General features: G+C 36.1%; 1 protein-coding gene across 1 annotated transcript in view; it reads left to right on the top strand.

The window, feature by feature from the left end:
- Nucleotides 1–20397, top strand: part of ARHGEF3 (Rho guanine nucleotide exchange factor 3) — a 140769-nt gene that overhangs the window by 88398 nt on the left and 31974 nt on the right. The window lies entirely within an intron of this gene.

The following is a 20397-nucleotide window of genomic DNA, read 5'->3' as shown; positions in this document are numbered from 1 at the left end:
AACTTTTTTTTATTACTTCTACTATTCCATTATTACTGTAGCTATGTAATCAGGACAGCTGAAGGATATCTGCTTACAGCTGCTGACTCACTTTGTTATGCAACTGCACCATTTCCTACGCTATGGTGTGAAAAGCAGCAAGGAGGGGGAAGAACCCCCAGCAAATAGAAGCCCAAGTGTTTGGAAATGCTCTAAGAGTATTTTACAGAAAATAATATCTTATTGTTTACAAGTGTGTGAATGTGTTTCTCAGTAAAATACTAGTGTGTCAGCTCTAATGATGAACGAATGTGCAGAAAAAAGAGAATTAAAACTTGCAGAGCAATATGCTTGGTGGCTAATCTACAACCGCTAACACACAGGAGGCTGAACAAGATAATTTAGTCACTTTTAGACCTACAGGCAATGAGCCTATAACGCACATAGCATTACAGGACCCTACAAGTCTGCCTTACAAAAATTAGATTTTAAGATTAGACTGAGAATTTTCGAGTTTATTCTGAGCACTGGACTGTCATAAAACCATCCTGCCTGTGTGAGGACAGAACATCTGAAGTGGTGACTTCTGAGATCTTCACAGTTATTTGAACTTGTTCATTTAGATAACTACAAAAATTAGTCCGTAGAAAATACAACAGTTTTGCTGTGAACCTGCAAGGTTCATACATGGAGTCTTCATTCACGCAGTTGTAACTTTGCAGGGTCAAATCCAAATCTGCTGCTATATTGGAGGATTGTTTCATTTATTTCCCCTATACTCTCCTCTGTTTTATCTGCTAAATCAGTCATTAGTTGGATTAAAAGGTCTATTCTTTTAATTGATCTGTTAATTCTTAAGGCAATGGTTGTATAACAACCTAGCTGATATTTTTCACCACTGTTCTCAAGGAAACCAATGCTGCAAGGATTTGACTGTGTCTTAGGAAATGCTGAGACTTTCAGCTGCTATTTTTGTATATAGAATATATTATTTAAACTGTATATATTTGCTTTGTACTGATAATAGAGGTTGCCCTTTGAGTTTTGTTTGCCTCTAAGAGCTTAATCCCTTCATGGAGGAGGGATTCACTTGATTTATCTCAGTAATCTGGCTTCTTTAGTGAACACTTGATAGAATTGGAAACTGAATTGCAATCTTTTTAAAGCTCTCCTTCCCAGAATGCAAGCAGTTTAGCTGCCAAAGGTATTTCTTTGCACTATTTAGAACTGTAGGGATGGATGTATATATCCGCATAGAATTGTAAAAGGTGCTGAAGCATTTGATTTCCAAACTTGACTGTTGGTAACTTAATACATTAAAATACCTGCTGCTGTGTGCTTAATAGTTCTACTCAATTTTAACTCACTGTGAGAATGTAATTGACTTTTGATTTGATTTTGTAAAAAAGTTATTCAGAAGATGGCAATATTCCACTACTCTGTGTTTTCTTTAGCATGTTGATTAAAAACGCTTTATTAATTTTTGTGTATTTTCTCATAAAACTGTTACAATTTGAGGATTTTTCCCTTCCAAATTACCTTACTGTACTTTGTTATATTTGTAAAGAAATGTAAATTTGTCATCCATATGTGTTTAGAACAAACTTGATTTCAATATTTGTAGGGCACGAACCTGATGTTGTAGCATATTACAGCATAAGTGACTTATCTACTTGATAAGGTAGAATAAAGCATTAAGGTGATGTTTTGAATATTAAGTTTATTCTATACCAGCTGCATATTACTGAAAATTTGAGGCATTTTATAATGGTTTAGTTTTACTACTATGTGGATAAATAATGGATTATTAAAGCTTTTAAGAATTCATGTTACATAAAACAAGAATGTGTTCCTACTGGTGTAACTGTAAGCTGTGTAGATACCCTGGTAATAACAAAGAGTATCCATAGCATTACTAGAATTACAATTTACCTGTTTAAGCCCAAAGTTCTAATTCTATGATTTTGCTTTTCTGTGTTATAAGCTAGTTCTTCAATGAAATGTAAAAATTGGCTATGTGTTGTTTGGCCTTGTTTGAGTACACCATCTTTCAAGACATCTCACTCACTTATCTTAGTTTTGAATTATGGGACATGCAAATGAAAATGTATGATAGTTGAGGCTTAAATATAGAACCTTGGTAAAGAGCTTTGGTGTTCTTTTCGTAGCTGCTACTCTTCTGTAAACGTTAGTGAAGAGCTTTGAAAGTAAATGGAACTAATTGCAGACTTCCAGAAGTGCAATAATTAATGAAACAAATACAAGCCCTTAGCTGGAGGGGGAGAAGCTGGCAGTAGATTTCTTGTTCCTGTGAAGTTAATGGAATTTCTTCCAGAAACCTTTGATTTCAGCCAAAGAATAGGGACCCTGATTATGCGAAAATATTAATAAAGACAAGTTGCAAGTTTTAATAGGCATATGCTCTTATTTATTACTTACAGGTATCTTTGTATCAGATCTGTCAGCATCTAAATCGGATATTTTTGTCTAATGTGTATCTATTGTTGGGTCTAAAAGGTGGTCAGTGATGTGTATGTGATGGGATGTAAACAGGATGGGCCTTTGGAAGGGGCAAACTGTGCTACTGCATTTGTCATGAGGGCAGAAGCATTCTTTGAGAGTCTGCACTAGTGTTTGTTATACCTATTAACTATTTAACAGTTAAGTAAAGTTCTGAAAGTATTTATAGGTAGTACAGAGTAGTTGGATGAAGTTTTTCTTACCTCTTTTATGAAAGCTCCATAGTTGCTTCTTAATTAAGCCAAATGAGTCAATTCTAAGGTATAAAGCTGAGAGTTGTCTGAGCGTTGCTGTATTGGAATATATGTTGCATACATTATGTTATTTATTGTATGCATTGTGTTATTTCTGGGAGATTTGTTGTTTTTGTATTCTGTTGTTTCTTGCTTACATCTGAAGCATGTTAATTGTGCTCCTTTTGTGACTGTTTTTCTTTTGTACCATCGCTTCTTAGAATAGCACAGTGACTTCCTGCGCACTGTGTGAAATTTGCTCTGAATTCAAGCAGCTTGTGTATTTTGATGTTTGAAGATATTTTTGGTTTTAGAGTAGAACCTCCTGCCAGGATATGCAGCTTTTTATGCCCTCTTCTGCTTGCATGAAATTTTTAACAGTGTATAGATAATGAACTTGCTGCCCATGTCTATGTGGAATTGGCCAAAGGACTGATGCGGAGGCTGGGTTTGTGCCTATTTGGAGTTATGAGACTATTTGTGGTTGACACACATTTCTCGTGAACTTCATGTATCACCTATTCTGTGGCTTGTTTTCACTGGTTATAAAATGCTGATGAGCTTATTTTTCCTTAGTGATACTACGAAAATTCATTCATACTACACAAAATGTTACTAAAATGGAAACTACTATTCAGTTATTCTTATGTGATTGGAATTGAGGTTGCTTTGCTTGCATAATTTCAGGACCTGCTGAAGTTGAGGTAGTCTTTTGATGTAGGATGCATAGCTGTGAAGGAAGCAGAGTAAAAGCACTGCCAGGAAGTACTTCAGTACAAATTTGTTAAAATCCGTTTACTGCATGAAGTCAATGCTATGGTGTTCTGTTATATAGTAAGAAGGGTTAAAAAAAAAAAAAAAGAGGAAAAAAGAAAAAAGGAAAAAAAAGTATAAGAGCCATTACAGCATGGCTGAGATAACAGTGAATACTGATCTCTGCCAGAACATTTTCTAGCCAGTACCTGCATCAAATTCTCACTTGATTTTTCTGCATACAGGCTTTAAAAATGTCATGTTAAACAGGCACCTTATTTTACATTTACAGAAGTTCCAAAATACACTAACTGGCCAAAGAGACAGCTGAGGATAATATGGCCCCTTTGTTGCCATTGGTCATCCATCATTCCTCTACCTTGTATTTTTAAATTCAGGTTTTGTTTTTTTTTTTAAATGGGGGTGGGTTGGTGGTGGGAGGGAAAGACCAATAAAGTAGGATACCACCCGCATCTTGGGTCATGAATGGGTTGCCTAACTCCTCAGGAAGTTAAGATGGTATGCCTCAGGAAAAGCAATTTTCCCCATTGCTTCCTAGGAGGGAGACTTTTTTTTTTTTTTTTTCCCCTCCCTGTGTCTGGGGATAGGAAGAATGAATGTTTGCTTCCATTAAATTAGATGCCTTGTTTCCAAAATCATTTCTTTAGTAGCAATAGTATAGCTATACTGTGATTCTTACTGTTGTCATCTGTCTTTTAGTGGTCTTTATTTACATTAGCAGAAAGCATAAATAGTGTCAACATATTAATAGTTTTTCATCCATTAGTTAAGCAATGATGTATCTCTTGCTCAATATATTTGCTCACATTTGTCACTTTTAGTGCTCTTTAAAAATAACTTCCTTTTTGTGGTGTTCACTGTTTAAAGTAGGCTAAAAAGCCTCTACAAATGAGATACACAGATGAGGACATCTTAAAAAGCAGTTCTTCACATTAAACAGACCACAAAGTTTTAAATATACAGGTGCTGGATGCATTTACTGATAAACTTCTCATCCTCTAGTTTTCCCTTAGTGACCTTAGTTTAAGAAGCAAAGAATTGGTGCATTTAGCAGTGTTTAGTTTTTTTTCTTTTAATCTGATGTGCAAGGTCATTCCAAAATGCAAACCTATATGCAAGTGAGAAAGGAAGGATTGATAAAGCCTTTGTAAAACAGTTCGTGTGATATATGTAGGTACTGCTACACGTGTAATATAGCTATGCCATATTTCATTATAGCTTGCATAACTTCCCACTTCTTAAAAGTAACTCCAAAAAAGTGAGTTAAAATTTCCCATTGGGTAAAGAAATAGGAAATGGAAGTGGGAAGAAATTGTTAATGGCAACATTCATCCTGCTTCTGTTAAAGAATTGTCAGAAAAGCTAAAATGTCATAGCTCTTCCATGTGGAAGCCTCTATGTAGAAAAAGTAGGTCTTGTCCTTGGGGATTATGAAAGCTAATGAAGGAACCATTTATTGTTCTCATGTTACTGTCACTTCCTAATACGGAAAAAGTTTGAGCCAGCCAAGCTTGCACTTTGTGATTTTTGGAGTGGCACCACCTGAAAAATACTTGAATAGGTCCTTTCTCCTTAATAGAATTATTAATAATAACTACTTTAAGTGGTGTGTGTATATATAGCAAAACTGAATCAATGACAAATATGTGAAGCTTCAAATGAGTGCAAGTTCCACTGTAAGCAGCAATCACTGACACTCTTAGATTCTGGTAGCTGTTTATGTGGTGTAGCTATAAATTTACAGAAGTAATCTGTGCTGATTTTTTTTTTTTAATGTACATCATTTGTGAAGGAATTATGGGCTGCTTTGCAGATAAGCTGTAAGAACAGTTAAAGCAAAACGCAACCCTGTGTTTTACTGAAGAAGCATTTTTTTAGATATTTCTCACAAAGAATCTCTCTGAATCTTGACTGAGTTGCTTAATGAAGTGCTGTTCATTACCAAAAATTGACTGAGGAGAAGAAAGAATGGTTGAAGACAAGATACTAGATGCACTTTGCTCATAAGCTTTTATTGAAGTATGCAGTCTGTTTAGAAGTGTATTTAAGGGCTCCCAGAGAGAGACATAGGGACCCAGGCCAGCTTAGGAGAACAGGAGCCATTAGGATACTGTTTATGATGGACATCTCATTAAGCTGCTGCTAAGGTAAATCTTCTACTGAAGTTTTTAGGGAGAAAAACCGCTTAAACATCTGGAACAGAAGACAGACAATCAGGAACTCCCAAATTCTAAAATTTATTCCAGATATGATTGCCATCCTGAACTCTCTTCTCACATAATTTTTCATCTGGTTTGAAATTCTCCTTCCTGAAGCAGGAGGCATGCTTTACTGCTTTATAGGAATAGTATAAGAAATTTGTAGGGTATTTTGAAGAGGAAAATTATTTTGGTAGAGGTGTTTGCTCAGAGCTTTAGAAGGGAAGCTTCATTCAAGAGAAACAATCCAAAACATACAGCAGAGATACTCTAACATTTATTGAGGTAAAAAAACCGGGGGGGGGACACTTACATTGAGACTCTTTGAGGATACTAGAAATAATCTTTAAGATCTGCTGTTACTTAACAACAAAAATAAATGGAAGGAAATGCTGCAAAAATAACTGTGTATGTTTTTTTAGTCTATATCCATCCAAAGAGTGTTCTGTAAAACACAGCATTTAGATGTCTGGCCTCATCTCTGGGAAGGTGGCTTGTGCTGAACACTAAGAGCTGATCAAGAAGGAAAGTTACAGAAATGACATTCATGTCATGAGTTGGTGAGTACATGAAGCTGATGGCATTCCGCACCCTGGCTTTCCAGCTGAATTAGTAGTTGAAATGTTGATTCTGTGTACTGAGAGGTTCCAGCTGAGACTGTTTGTAACAGCCACATGAATCATAGGGCTTTAGACAGATGATTTAAAATAATTCTAAGACCAAAAAGCCTAAAAATGTCAAAGGCTTTTGTTTATTAGGTAGGATAACTATTCTTACTGTACCTCTTTGTTCAGATAATAGCTTAGGAGCTGACTGAGAGACCCAAATGGTAAAAATGACTGCTAGAGGCACTGTCATCCATTTGTTAATTTGCATTTGGCTTTACTGTTTTACCTTTCCACATTTTGTAGCAATAAAAGAGTATTAAAGAAAGCAGCAATGTTTTTCTATACTGCTTGCCATGTTTAATTTTACACTGCATTCAAATATGTGCTGGTTCCACTTCATTAATTAATTCCAGGCTGCCAATTACAGGAGGCAGCTGAAATAAGGACCTAGTCTTGATGTTGACACATCCCCTCCCCCCAGTCAGGTGTGACATGCTAAAGCTATATGTGACTCAGTGTAACAGGAAGAAGTAACACTTGTAGATTTAATTAAGACAAGGTGTCTTTAAAGTTTCTTCCCCCATCCCCCTCATCCTCCAGTTATTTCCTGATACGTTTTTGGGACCAACTTTAGCAAGTTTAGGAAGGAACAGGTTTAAAAAACAGATGCATGCTTCCTGAAAAGGGCCATTAAAAACTTCCACCCAGTTTCACAAACAAGACATAATCCTCATCCTATAAGAACTGAATACAGCAGAAAAGAAACTGTGGTCTTAGATATTGGAATTTTTTCACATATGAAAAAATATTTAACAAAATGATCATATCAGAATCTTAAAAACTGTAAGCAAATATGTTCTCTCTTAAGAGTGTTTCGTTCGTATTCTTGCCTTTTTTCCACTGGTGAATACTAGGGGGCATATCGAGTTTCATTTGACTTTCTTTTGTGTGTGTTGTGAACTGTTCAGTTACTTTGCTAGTATTGGTCACCTCACAAGCACAGCTGTTACTAATTCTAGAGGCAAAAGGTCTAAAACAGTCGTCTTGAGATTATGGATGGCAGACGGCACTGTCTCTGAGATCACCTTAATGTTTCTTGTGGCCATATGAAATTTAGAAAAAAATTCCTAATTACAAGGCTGAAGTTGTCAGTAGCATACCACTTGCTTAATATTGTTGTCCACAATCCCTAAAGTTTGCGCATTACCAGCAAAAAATCTGTGTAGCTTTTATTTCTAAAGAATGTCTGACTCTTGAGCCCACTTGCTAGCAAAATGTACTTACAGAGGTATCTGTACATGGGTATATCATGGTCCGAAGGCAAAACTGGATTTGTACTGTATACTTCTGTAAGGTTAGGTAGAGAATGAGGAACATTGTACAGTATTTCTGATGTAATTTTTTAGCATGGTGTTTGGTGACATTTTCTTACTGAGTTGGACATGAACTCCTAATGAAAGCTGCTTATCTCTAAACACCAAAGATGGAATCAGGACGGATTTATCAGGGTTAAAATTTACCTCTTTTTGTTTTCTCTTTTTGCAAGAAATAGGGGTCTCTGTAGCAATTTGTTAATTGGGTTTCTCTCTGTTACCATTATTTTGGAAAATTGGCAATATCTCGCTCAAACCGGCTTTCTCATAGTCTGGATACAACTGTAAAAATTGGCTAATGTGATATTTTTGATTGCATTGCACCTTACAAATGGTGTGGGGATATTGCAATTCTGACAAATGTTAGATCCGAAGCTGATTAATTTAGAGGATTTTGCAGCTCAAATGTTGCAGATGTTGAGAAAGAATGTGAGGGCAGGCAATGATTACAAAAAACCCCAAACCCAAACTCCACAAAGAAACCAAGCTCCCTTCCACCCCCCATGCTGTTGTATCTTGGGAAATAATATCTGAATCATAATTGTATTGTAGTTATACTGTAGATATCTAAATGTGTAACTCAGGAAAAAAGAAGTGCTACTAGGGTAGGTAGCAGTTGTGAAACAAGTGTACTGCTGCAAGGCATAAGACTATGCCTTACATAAGATCTATTGCCTGGTTATTGTATCTTTCCCATATGTGTGAGTAATATCAGACAGGTGATTTAGTTTCATAGAGATCAGGGAGGCTGCTCATGTTCAAAAAGGTCTTTGTAGCTTCTTATTTCAGCTGTTTGACTTGTTCATGTGATGTGGTTAATATATCCTGCAATGACACATTTTAATGCACATCTGCTGTTAGATAGCACGTACTAAAATAAATGTAACTTCCTGAAGTAACAAAATAGATAGATTCTTATTGTGGTAAAACTGCAATCGTTTTGGGAGGATAGATATCCTTTATTTTAATACAAATACCAGATTTAGCGGAAGCAATTATGAACAGAAGCAACAGAAGCAGGTAGTCTCTAAATGTTTGGACAAAACCAAACCCATCAAATTCCAGAGAACAGTACGTAACAACATACCTGCTTTTCTATTCCAGATATGAAGAGCATTCCGATCTTTATTATACAGCTATGCTTTTATGAAGCTGTCCTTTCAGCCTTTCAATTTTGATTCATCAGTGCAATGGCTGGACATTTCATAGGACTTCAATACTTAGTTTTTTATTTTGTGGATTATCATTGCAGCTCCCTTAGGTCATCCTGAATATCCAGTCTATGCTCTCTTCCCCTGTCTTGTTTTGTTTTAGGGAGGAATGGAGTAGTAAATTCAAGGAGAGCTTGCAGAGCACAGTGAGAACACCTGTACCAGACAATGTGCTTGAAGTACAACATAAGGATTAACATTCTTCCTTCTACTTTATTGCAATAAGTTCACATGCCAGCACTCTGTTGGCTCTTGCTTTTTCTCCTAATTGTTTGGCACTTTGATTATACTTTTCTATTCATTATTTAATTATCATGTCTAGAATAGGGTAAGTATACAGGCACTGGAATGTATCATGCTTCTAATCGATAATTATTACTGGAAATCAAAACGAAGGCCCTGTATCCTGCAGCCTGGAAAAACACATGTTTTTTATCCCTATTGCACCTTTTACTTCCCTTTTCCGCTTTCAACATTTATATGTGACAATTTTTTTGCTTCAGCCTACGTTAGCAGTTCTGGATGGTTTTAAGTTTGGTTTTGGTTTCTTTGGTTTTTATTTCTCCCCTTCCCCTGTGCAGTGATTTTTATTTTTTTTAATTCACTTTTTTCTAAGAGGAATTTAGCTCATTGCTAAGTCAGTAAGATGGCTTCCATTGATACCTTCTTCTGTTATCAATATATCTAAATTAGCCTAAGTTGCTGATACTCAAATTACATTAAATTATACCAGTGCAATGTTTTTCTGATATGGGTGAACTATAACCCGCTTGGAGTTCTGGCAAAACTTCCTTTGATTTCAGTGTGGCCAGGGTTTCTCTTTTGTGGTTTGCCCCTCTCTTTAGGTCTAAAAGATATAACAAAACCAAAATGAAAGGTTTTTTCTCTGGTTTGGGCATAGAAATACTTTGTTTATACTGTCCTTCAAGGTAATAAAAATCAGAAAACAGTTAGTTGTTAAAGTGCTTGCAAGCCATTGTAACTACAGCAAATGTAGTTACTGAGAAGTGTTACGTGATGGGTAGTAGCCTAGAACTCATACATGAACTCACATTTTGAGAGTTTAAGAGTGAAATAAGATTTTTTGGGAGGAATTTTTTTATTCAAGATCACTTGTATCTCTACTTAAAACTGCTGCTTTTGTGCAAGATCAAAGATTCAGTTAAGTAGAAGGAATGTCTTTGGGAATTTCAGTGTGCAGTATTGTGTAGAGTTTGCTAGTGGGATATTCATAGTACATCACCTTCAAAACAAAAATTGTTCTACCCATCAATTACGGAACATGTATTACCACACATAAAATTCAGATACAAGAATTCATTTAATGCGACAGTGCCATATCTTCTTAAATTATTTTGCTGTGTTCTTGAGTGGCATCAGACTCACCTGAGGAGTAGGTCCTTTTATATGACCTATGTCTAATTTTGCATATTATTTCCAAGTCATCATTAGTTTCTGGTCTTTTCTATTTACAAAGCTAAAATTCTCCTCCAGGATCTTACTATGTTGAGTTTTGATTATTGCAACAACCTTTTTTTCCTGACTTTAACAAAACTAGTTTTGCCTTCCATTTATATAGCCAAATGTTATTACAAAAGCCATTTTCTTAGGTGGTCACTTTGATCATGCTGTGCTGCTCTCTGCATTGCTCTAACAACTTCTATTTTGCATCAACCAGAAAGTACAAAGGATTTTGAAAGGACAGATAAATTATTTATCTCAATCCCACAAATCATTCTGCCACTGAAGTGGTTCTCTCCTGTTCCTGTCTGGTCTAGAATACAAGCCTTCATCCTTAACTTGATTTTTTTTTTTTTTTTTAAAAAAAAACCTATGTGCTTTTTTTCCCCCCTATACAGCCCTGTATTTTCAGAACTCTCCCCAAAAGTTACATGATGGTCAGAACAAACTTGACAGCTGTTAATCATCTTGGGCTCTGAAACCAATGCCTGGTATTAAAAGTATACAGCCTCTTTTTTTTTTTTCTCCCCTATATTTTCTGTTTAACATGCATCATAAGAAAAAAAATTATGGCTATAGGTTCATATTTAGGACTCCTCACGTTCTAAAGTCTCATGTTAAAATTTTGCTGTTTTCTAGGGTTTTAAGAGGACAGTATGTTCATGTTTCTGCAGGGCTTTGAATATACAATATTTGACATCCATGTAATTTAACACCAAACCCAATTATATAATAAAATCAGAATGTTTGCTAAAACATTTGAATATATCATCTTGCTTTTGTGTTCAGTCAATTGCTATGTTTTCAAGACTAATAGATGCAAAAATTCTGTTCTGATGCAATTTTGAGTTGTTTCTTAGCTTTTAAAATAATAACAAATATTTTACCTGTGGTGGTTGGAATTACTTCCCAAGACTTTCTTTTCCATTTTCAATTATTGACTATTTCTGCTATTTTGGGAACAAAGTTAACTGTAGTTGTTAGGGAGCTGTCTAAAATTCATAGTTGCTGGGAAATGGAACACTTATGGTGGATCGTGGTTGCAGATTTGATAATGGAGATCATGTAAAAGTAGGATGTACTTGATTTTTTTGCCAGATAGCAGTTTGTGGTTAACAACTTGACCAGTGAGGAGACAGCCTTCAGAATTTATAGTTAGCATTCTTGAACCAAGAAAGAAGTATTCAGGAAAAGTGTTTCTTATTTATGTTTTTATGTTTCAGTTAAAACTTATCACAGTAACTTCTGTACCATATGGGATTACTTCATTTTATTTATACTTGGGAAGATAATTATTTTGCGACTTTAAATAAAAATTTTTTGTAACCCAAAGTAAAACATTCCTGGGAATGGCTTCTCAATTCCCTGATTCTTGATGAATGGGTATGAACAAAGAAGTTCTGTCCTAGTGTGAGGTTTTTGGTGTGTCTTTGAAGATGTTATGTTCCATTTCAACTGTCTCTGAAAGATTAGTCACATTGTTGCTAATGCTACATCATCTTTAAGGTCATACATCTACAATACAGTTGGTACTGGGAGTAGGTGAGTTCTATCATTTGTTGATGCATTATCAGTTTTTGCAAGGACACTTCTTTTTGAAGTTATATCATGGTTTTCCTCCCCCCCTCACAGGGAGAGGATGTGGGTAAGAGAAAGATTATTTAATTTTTTGTGTGTTCATTTTTGTCTTTTTTTTTTTTTTTGTACAGTATGTCATAGCACATGGGAATTGAACAACATTTCTGAAAGATTAGTGGACCACAATAGTGGAATATTGCAATTTAGATTATCACTGTGATAATTTGGATTGTAAGGCATTGTGTGATCTGCAGAACTCTATTCAGGACCAAAGGTGGAGTTTTTCTGCACTGGGTTGTCAGTGAGTATTGTAGTGTGAAAGAAGGCACAAGGTTCAAGATTGCTCTACTGTAGTTAAGATACTAGACTGTTCTTACTGTTTGCAAAGCACTTTATAGTCTCACTGTTTTGCTTGACTATCATCAGTCTTTCCCATGGATGTCTCGTAACCAGTGTCAAAGAATTCTAAGTTGTTTAACTTCTGGGTCTAGAAACGCTGCTGGCATCTCCTTGCCTATGGTCTAGAAAAGGGTATATCATGCTCAGGAGAACATGAAATCAGTCTCAAGGTTTGTGTTCTAAATATTTATTCAAGAAGCACAGATGTTCTCTTAACTTCAAGATATTCAAATTGGCAAAAAAAACTGACTAGAAGATGAGTAACAGTGCACAGTTGTTATGGAAATTAATAGGTGGGTCTGTTTTTTAAAATAAATAAATAAAGCTTCTGATCCAAAACTTTCATCCAAAAAATATGAAATGCTGACAGTATTCTTTGGGAATGACTTCATGAAGCAACTTAAGCTGAGCTAACAGTTTATAGCTATTAGAAGCAGAAAAATAAGCCTTTTCCCTGTCCTGTCCTTACTTGTACCTGTGCGCTTTTCCACCATTTACCTTTGGTGAGTTCTGGTGCTTTTCTCATAAGCCAAATAGATCATCGTGCCATAAAACCAGCAGAAAAGAAACCTGGCGAAAGAGGGTATTTTTGTGGTTTTGGACTGCAGACTTACCTGTGTGATGGGATGAGTGCTAAAGTTGGCATAATGTGTCAGGGAGGGACTACGCAGAGAGAGGGTACAGTGCCAGTGGAAGAGTGTGAGAAGAGGGAAGAGAAGGAATTTGGATAGAAGAGAGGGAAATGAGGTTTATACTTTCATGAGTGGCAAATCGTTAATTCACTCAGCCGTACTGTAAAATCCTATTCTTTGTCAGCACTTTAAGACTTTATTTGCATCTTGAGTACAGCACTTCCCAAAGTAAAAACTAATTCCAAAATTAATTAAAAAAAATAAAATATTAATGAAGGGTAGAATGTGATTAACTCAGTATGATTCTCCCCAGTCCTGAGAAGTTATCTAACAGATAAATGCAGTAAAATGTGTCAAATTGAACACAACGAAATGTATAACAAGGTTTGAAATTTGTACAACTAGGTAAATAAATGAATAGGAAAAGAAAACTCAAAAGGCCCAAGTCTTATTTTTTTGCTGCTTTTATTTCTGACCTGAAGAAGGACCTATGTACCTAAAAGCTCTCCTGTTGCTGTTTATTGGTTTGGGGTTTTGGTTTGGGTTGGGGGGGGTGTGGTTTGTTGGTATGGTTTGGTTTTTTTGTTTGTTCATTTTTTTGTTTTTCCCCCCAGTTACATAGTTTGGTCTAATAAACAGTATTAACCCCAAACTTCGCTTTACATATTGCAGTTGGAGGAGATGGTTGGAAGAACAAACTAAGTGGCATTTGGCCAATATTGCGTTTGAGATCAGTTATAGAGTGGGGAAAATTCCTGTTACTACTTAGAGCAGAATTTTCTTCTTGCTCATATCTACACATACACACATATCTAGGCATACAGCAAAAGATTACAAAATACTGTCCTCTCTGAGGATAAATATTACGGAGTTACTCATGTAATATAAATGTTATTATAATAAAATTTAATCAAAACAAAAAATAGACCACTACTGTGATGTCTTGTTAAACACTCTGCATTAGAGGGAATGATTTCTTACAAAGAAATTTGTTACTTAATTCTCTAGTCAGCAGGGGTGCTCTGGAGAGAAATTCGTGCTCCCACACTGCCTGTAACTTAAACAAAAAATATTTTAATTACATTTAATCTCATTTAAACATCATACAAGTGGTTCCAGTAATTTCATCTCCCTAGAATACCTCTTCCACTGTAAAATTTCAGGAAAGGACACTACACTTTGGGTCTTCATTTCACTCTCTATAGAACTTGACTGACTGTTTAAAATCCACATTGATAAATCAGTACAATCCTTCCAACCTTCTCCTTTCTGCTCTCCCCAGGGAAGTATACTCAGACAAGCTCAACCAACTTCTTGGTTATAAGTGTAACTCATGAAGGGTCATTTTATCCAGCCTCACCACACCCTGTGCATTACCTCACGAGGGACCACCGTGGTTCATAATTAGTTTGCGCTGCTGGGTGTGGTAGAGGGGTGGAGAAGCATGAATCCTTCCTGATTTTTCTAGGCGGGCCATCATTAATCTTGAGCTGCAGACCAGTCACCATAACAGTTTTTATATATGAATCTGAGGCAGCTTTAAAAATGGGTTGTTATTGTCTTCCTAAGGGAAGCTCCCATCTCAGTGCAAATGCAATTGTTAGAGGGCATCCTTTATCTGCACAGTACTTTCTGTAGTAATTGAAAGTTACATGAATTTAGCAAAAGGAAAACAAACAAACAAAACAACTTGGCAGGTTGTTTTATCTGTTTGTCTCCCAAAGCAATTGTTCCACAGGCTACATTTATATGAAGAAATAACGTATGCATGTCTTACTTTGAAAGCCTGCAGACTGCTTTACAAGCTGGATGTGTGTTTATACATCAGTTCAACATAAGTGTGGTTCACTAGAAAGGTAGTATTTTGAAATAGCCATCATTCACATTGGAAGACAAAGGAGACTTCTGCTATTTATTAATTGTGTTTGACAAAACTTAGGGGCATAGTTCAGGGCATCTTGGCTGCAAATCCCAAGGCACAGCCCGTGATAACAGTGAGGAAACATAACTTCCTCCTTCTCTTGTTACTCCATAACCTGCACAAATAAGGGTCATATGAAAGGTAGTCTTGAAATGGAGAATCTAGACAGAATAGAAATCTGGGTTTCAGTTTTGTAATGTCAGATGTTCCCCAGAGATGCGTTTCTTTGTTCTGCACTGATCTTTCCAGGATTAGGATTCTACCTGGAAAAATTACAGCTGTAGTTTTTGAGAGGACATTTTTAGTGGTAATGACTTATTCTGTAATCATATTTTTATTGGAATTTCTCAGCACCAATGTGTTTAATCAAGTGGTCTCTTCCTAATATTTATTACCTAGTAAATTGTAACTCTCGTGACCCTGTGTACTATCCATATTTGCAATGAGGAAACTGCAGTTTCTTCAACAGCTGTGTAACTGCCTGATAAATACCCTTTATCTAGCAGTTTATATGCTTTCTAGCTACTCATCACTGTCAGTATTTCTGCATTCCAGCTCCAGAGCAGATTCAAATTTATAATGTTTGGTTGAAATGACTGTTTCAAAAGTTTTCTTTTGGCTGTTTGCATGTGGCTTTGGTTTTGGTGTTTGGTTTTTGTTTGTTTTGGTTTTGTTTTTCTGAAAGGAAAGCTTCCTAATGATTATCCTGAAGAGATATTGGGGTATGTTGAAGAGAGGCTTCAGAGATACTCAGTAAGTGCAGAATTGTGTGTGTACGAGGAGCATTAGCTTGGCTAACTTCCACTGTTCATTTCAGAATAGTAGGAGTAGTAGCTTTTCTTTGAACATTCTTAGCGAAATTGTACCTCTCCTACATGGTGGCTTCTGGTTTGGGGGTTTTTGGGGTTTTTTTGTTTGTTTTTTGGTTTTTTTTGAGAAACCACATACATAGGATGGGTGCACGTATGAGAGAATACTCCATAAAGTGCAAATTACTGAGATTTTTTTTTTTTTCCTTAAAATGTGTATGCAATATTTCTACTTAATTTCAGGTTTTTATGGTGGGTAATATTTCCAGTAACAACATGTGCCAAGTACTCTTTGCACACTTAGCCAAATTTGTATAGGAGATTCTGGTCCTCTGCAACACACTTTATATTAAATCTTTTATTTTCTCCATAAACCTGGAGTAACTTAGCTAGACAGAAGAGCTACTCTACTCAGGATGACTCAGAGACTGCTGGATAACTTGATATTCTTACAGCAATTAATCTGCTTTGAAAACAAAGCAATGGACTGTTTATTGTTCTTAATGTAATTTTCTTAAAATCAGCTGAGAATATAGTATATCTGAAGATGATAGTGATAGCATAGTTGGTTTTGTTGGTTTGTTTGGGTTTTTTTTAAGCATTATACTTTTTCTTAAATTCTTGTCTTGTTACTGGAAACTTGTCACATAGGCATATATTTCACCAAGAAAGTATTTATGTGCCTAAGTGTCTATTTCCAAGTCATCAGAATGGATAGATTGAAAGGAAAAGCTCCCATAAATATAAATCACAGGAGAAATACAGTTAGTGTTTTTCTTTTAGCTTTGCTAGTTGTACTTAAGAAAATAAACAGACTGAATTGTTGCAACTAAGGCTAGGCTGCTGCTTAGGCATCATAGTCAAACACAGACCAACACCAAGCAAAGGGCTCTTTTACATTGGGTGAGGTAAGAAAAGCAGAGACAGACAGACAGTCATTCAGAGTCTTTTACTTCTTGGCATACCAATAATTACCAAAGATTAATTGTATTTATCTGACTTTATTTTTTTTAAGAGCTTGGCAAAACAGATTTTGACTTTTAATAGGGAAAGCGGTCACATTAACATACCAGGAGGAAAAATGTAATTGAAATCTGGGTGTAGACATATCAAAATATTTCTGTTTAATCATAGATTCTGTATTTCTGCCCAAAGGCAGTTAAAATGTGTTGGCAAAGATCATGTTAAAATAAAGCTTAAACAAAACAACAAAAACACCAACTCAAATCTTTAAACAATGTATTTGTGAGTTTTCTTCCTTAGGCAGAGTTCAGCTTTAATTGATGATTTTCTGTGCCACTGCACTCCTTAAAGCCCATGACTCCGATGTTAGAAGATTCTTCACTCCATTGGGTTTTCCTTATTTAAACATTTAGATGAAATGTTTCAGTTCCTTTTGCTACTGCTTAGCATAATGGCTTCTTAACTATTCTTGAAAAGGAAACAGATTTTTTTGTTTTGTTTTTTATTCTTTTGCCATCATATTTTGGACCCTTTGAGAAATCTTTAATCAACTGCATTTTAATTTTAAAATGACTGATCAAAGCTATATGAATGTCCAAGATTAGCATCAGATGAAAAGGAATTCTAGCCACATATGAAGGTAGTTTTAAGGTTCAAACCCTAAATATTTCAAAGGACTTTGCCATACAGACAGATGCTTTTGCAATAATTACTTCACTATTAGGTTTTGAATGTGTGAGGAAACTAACTAAAGGCATTTGTGTGAACAAGACAATCACAGAACAACTCTGTGAGTGAACTTCAGTCCTGAACCAGGTCAATGGTGGTAGGCACTGTTCTTGAGCAGAGCTTTCTGGAGTTACCATATAGTTTACTTACTTCTCCCTGACAGATAAGTAACTGGCAGACTAAATTGTGCCTTTGGCCAAAGTAAATTAAAAGAAACCAAAACCAACAAACCCACAAAAACCTGTTCCAGAAATGGCAAAACTGATGCACTGGGCTGCTGTGCAATCTAGTCGCTAGCATTGTTTTTTCTTAAATGTTAGTTTCTTTTTTGAAAGTAGCTTGCAATTCAGATCTAATTTTTTATAGTGTTAGTGTAGATTTGTAGTCTAAGTATAATTTTTTGAATGAGTGGACTCACTGGCTTCAATCTTACAAGATTCCTTAGTGATATCACTGAAACCTTTATTTCTCCAACTATATAACTGGAGTTCACTATGGAGTCTTTCAGCCACAAGTTTATGAACCAACATTTGGCTCTGCTTGGGTGTGCGTGCACATACACACACTACAGTGACTAGTGATGGGCAGTCACTTTGCATTCTAAATTAATGTAGAAATGAAATGTAAACATAAATCAGTACTGACCAAGTTTGTAAGATCTTTCAGAATGGACTCCAAGTTTTGTATTTCATACGCAATACAGAAGGGACTTAATACCATGATTAAACTGACATAGTTTTGATTATGAGTGTACATAACAGTCTACAGACAAATTCAGTTCCCTAGAAGAGATAGTTGTTTGAAATTGTACCCTTGTGTTATGCCATCAGATAATATGATACTTATAAAGTTAGGTGCTATTCATCAATGAACTTTGAGTCCAAATATCAGTTCTAAAACTATATTTACACTCTTCTGGTGAAGTAAACAAACATCCAAAGTGTCTAATGAATCCTGGTTTAGGTGTTCATTGAAGTCTATCTTGTAGGTGCAAGATGCTCTGAAACTTACTGATGTGAAGGTCCTGCCTATTTTTAAGAATTGTATTCCTCTTAAGACAGATTTTTCTCTTGTTTCTCAAGAGTGCTTAGTCAAGTTGAAGCGTACTGGTCTGATTAATGGAGAAACGACAGAACGCCTCTCTTGGCATATTTTTTTACGTGTATAAACCAAAGTTCATTATTTCAGTCTCCAAACCGGTACACTCTTGTCCTCTGTGAAGTGCTCTTTATGCTGTGAAGCATGTTACAGGATTAGAATGCTTTGAGGACAAGCCCTGAAGGCATTTTGTCTATACTGATTTAAGTGAAGCTGATTTTTAAAATGGTGTCAGCACACACATTCATAAACAAACATACACAGATGGTATTTGAAGTCAGGGCTTCTTGGGCTTAAATGGTTACACAGCAGCTGCAGTGTTCTCAGGAGGTTCTTGACCATTTTATACAACCTGTGTGTATTGGTGTTTTAATACACTTGAAATGTGAGGAGAAACCATCCAACATTATCAAGTTGTGCTCAGAGGTATTTCCTCTGAATATCACACTGAAGAAGACTTGCAAAAATGAATGCATGTTCATGTGAATGAAATAATTGTAGCTTCAGAAATCCTCAGGTAAGACAGGTAGTCTTCAAATAAAATGCTACAGTCTTTTCATTTTTTTTTTTAAATATGGAAAGGAAGGGGGCTGCAGCAAAGATTAATCTAACATAATACCAAATCTCCAGTGGTGGTCAGCAGTAAATGCTGAGGGAAGAGTATAGAACAGAAATAGCCTGTCATGATGTTCCCCCCAAATACTGTCCTAGTAGCCAAGAATTTGTGTCTGAGAAGCCTTCTTAGCAGCAGCATCTTGTGACAAATACTTCCACTGTATATAACACAGAAATTGTACATAATATGAAGAATTAGCTTGTTTTTTTCTTTGCTCTGAATCTCCCACCATCTGGTTTAATCTGATGTACTGTTTTTTCCCTCTAGTTGAATGCAGTGAAAAAATCATTCCCTATTTGCTTTCTCTGTCAATCATGGTTTGTAGATCTTTATCACACCTGCTCTGATTTCTCTTTTCTTCTCCAAAATGTCCTGTCTGCTTAACTATTCTTTACATGAAAGCTGTTCAATGCCTCTTGTCAAGACTTTTGCTTTCAGTGAACCTTGTCCCGTCCTACTATGATGGAGATGAGGAGAGCAGTACTGCACATAACACTCAAATTGTTCAATTGCCACATTTCCTTCTAGAATAATTGAACATCTAGAAATACTGATAACTTTGTTCCTACCATTTTCCAGGAACTGCAGGGTCGGGAAACTGGTGGGTTTTTCTGTTTTATGAGCAGACTACTACAAAATAGATAGGTCTGCATGACAGGCAGCAGGATAGCAGCTCTGGCTCTACTGCGGTTGCTCCTGAAAATGCCTAGGAGATAAGTGTGAGACACATTATATGTTTGGGATATTGGTGAAGTCAAAGGAAAGTGTCCGAATGAGGTCTGCCATTTGGCTAAGCTTATTCTGAGGACACCATTTATCTAACAACCTTTAGGAAAATAAATGCTTGTAAAGCAACATCCATCATACAATCTGCCTTTAACACCAGTTCATTCTTTCAAAATCTGTAAAGTTATTCTTGGTTGTGCTGCTTCCTTTTGACTGAAAATACCCTTCCCTCCTCCCCCTGTCCAGCTTCCTACCCAGTTTCCTTTTCCTTGTCTCCCACATACTCTTTTTGTCAGATTGATCCTGCATCGCAGACAGGGCCCCTAACACTTCCCCTTTCTTTCCAGGAAATTTTTACTACCTTTGTCCTAAGGTAGACGTCAAACAGAATTTGCCTAGCTCCACAGACACTGAGTGCCCTATGAGATACGTTAGGCAAAGGTATTTTTCCACTTTCTGAGCTTGTTACAATGAGGGGTGCGGGCAGGGGAGCTCTTTTGACTAAACAATAGCAACAAAAGTGGAACTTGAAAAACACAAGAAACAAACGCCTGCTTGCCAGACAGGAA

This window comes from Harpia harpyja, chromosome Z (assembly GCF_026419915.1).
Source record: "Harpia harpyja isolate bHarHar1 chromosome Z, bHarHar1 primary haplotype, whole genome shotgun sequence".
NCBI classification, from domain to species: Eukaryota; Metazoa; Chordata; class Aves; order Accipitriformes; family Accipitridae; genus Harpia; species Harpia harpyja.
The sequence above is the reverse complement of the archived record's forward strand: the minus strand, read 5'-3'. Positions and strand labels throughout refer to the sequence as shown.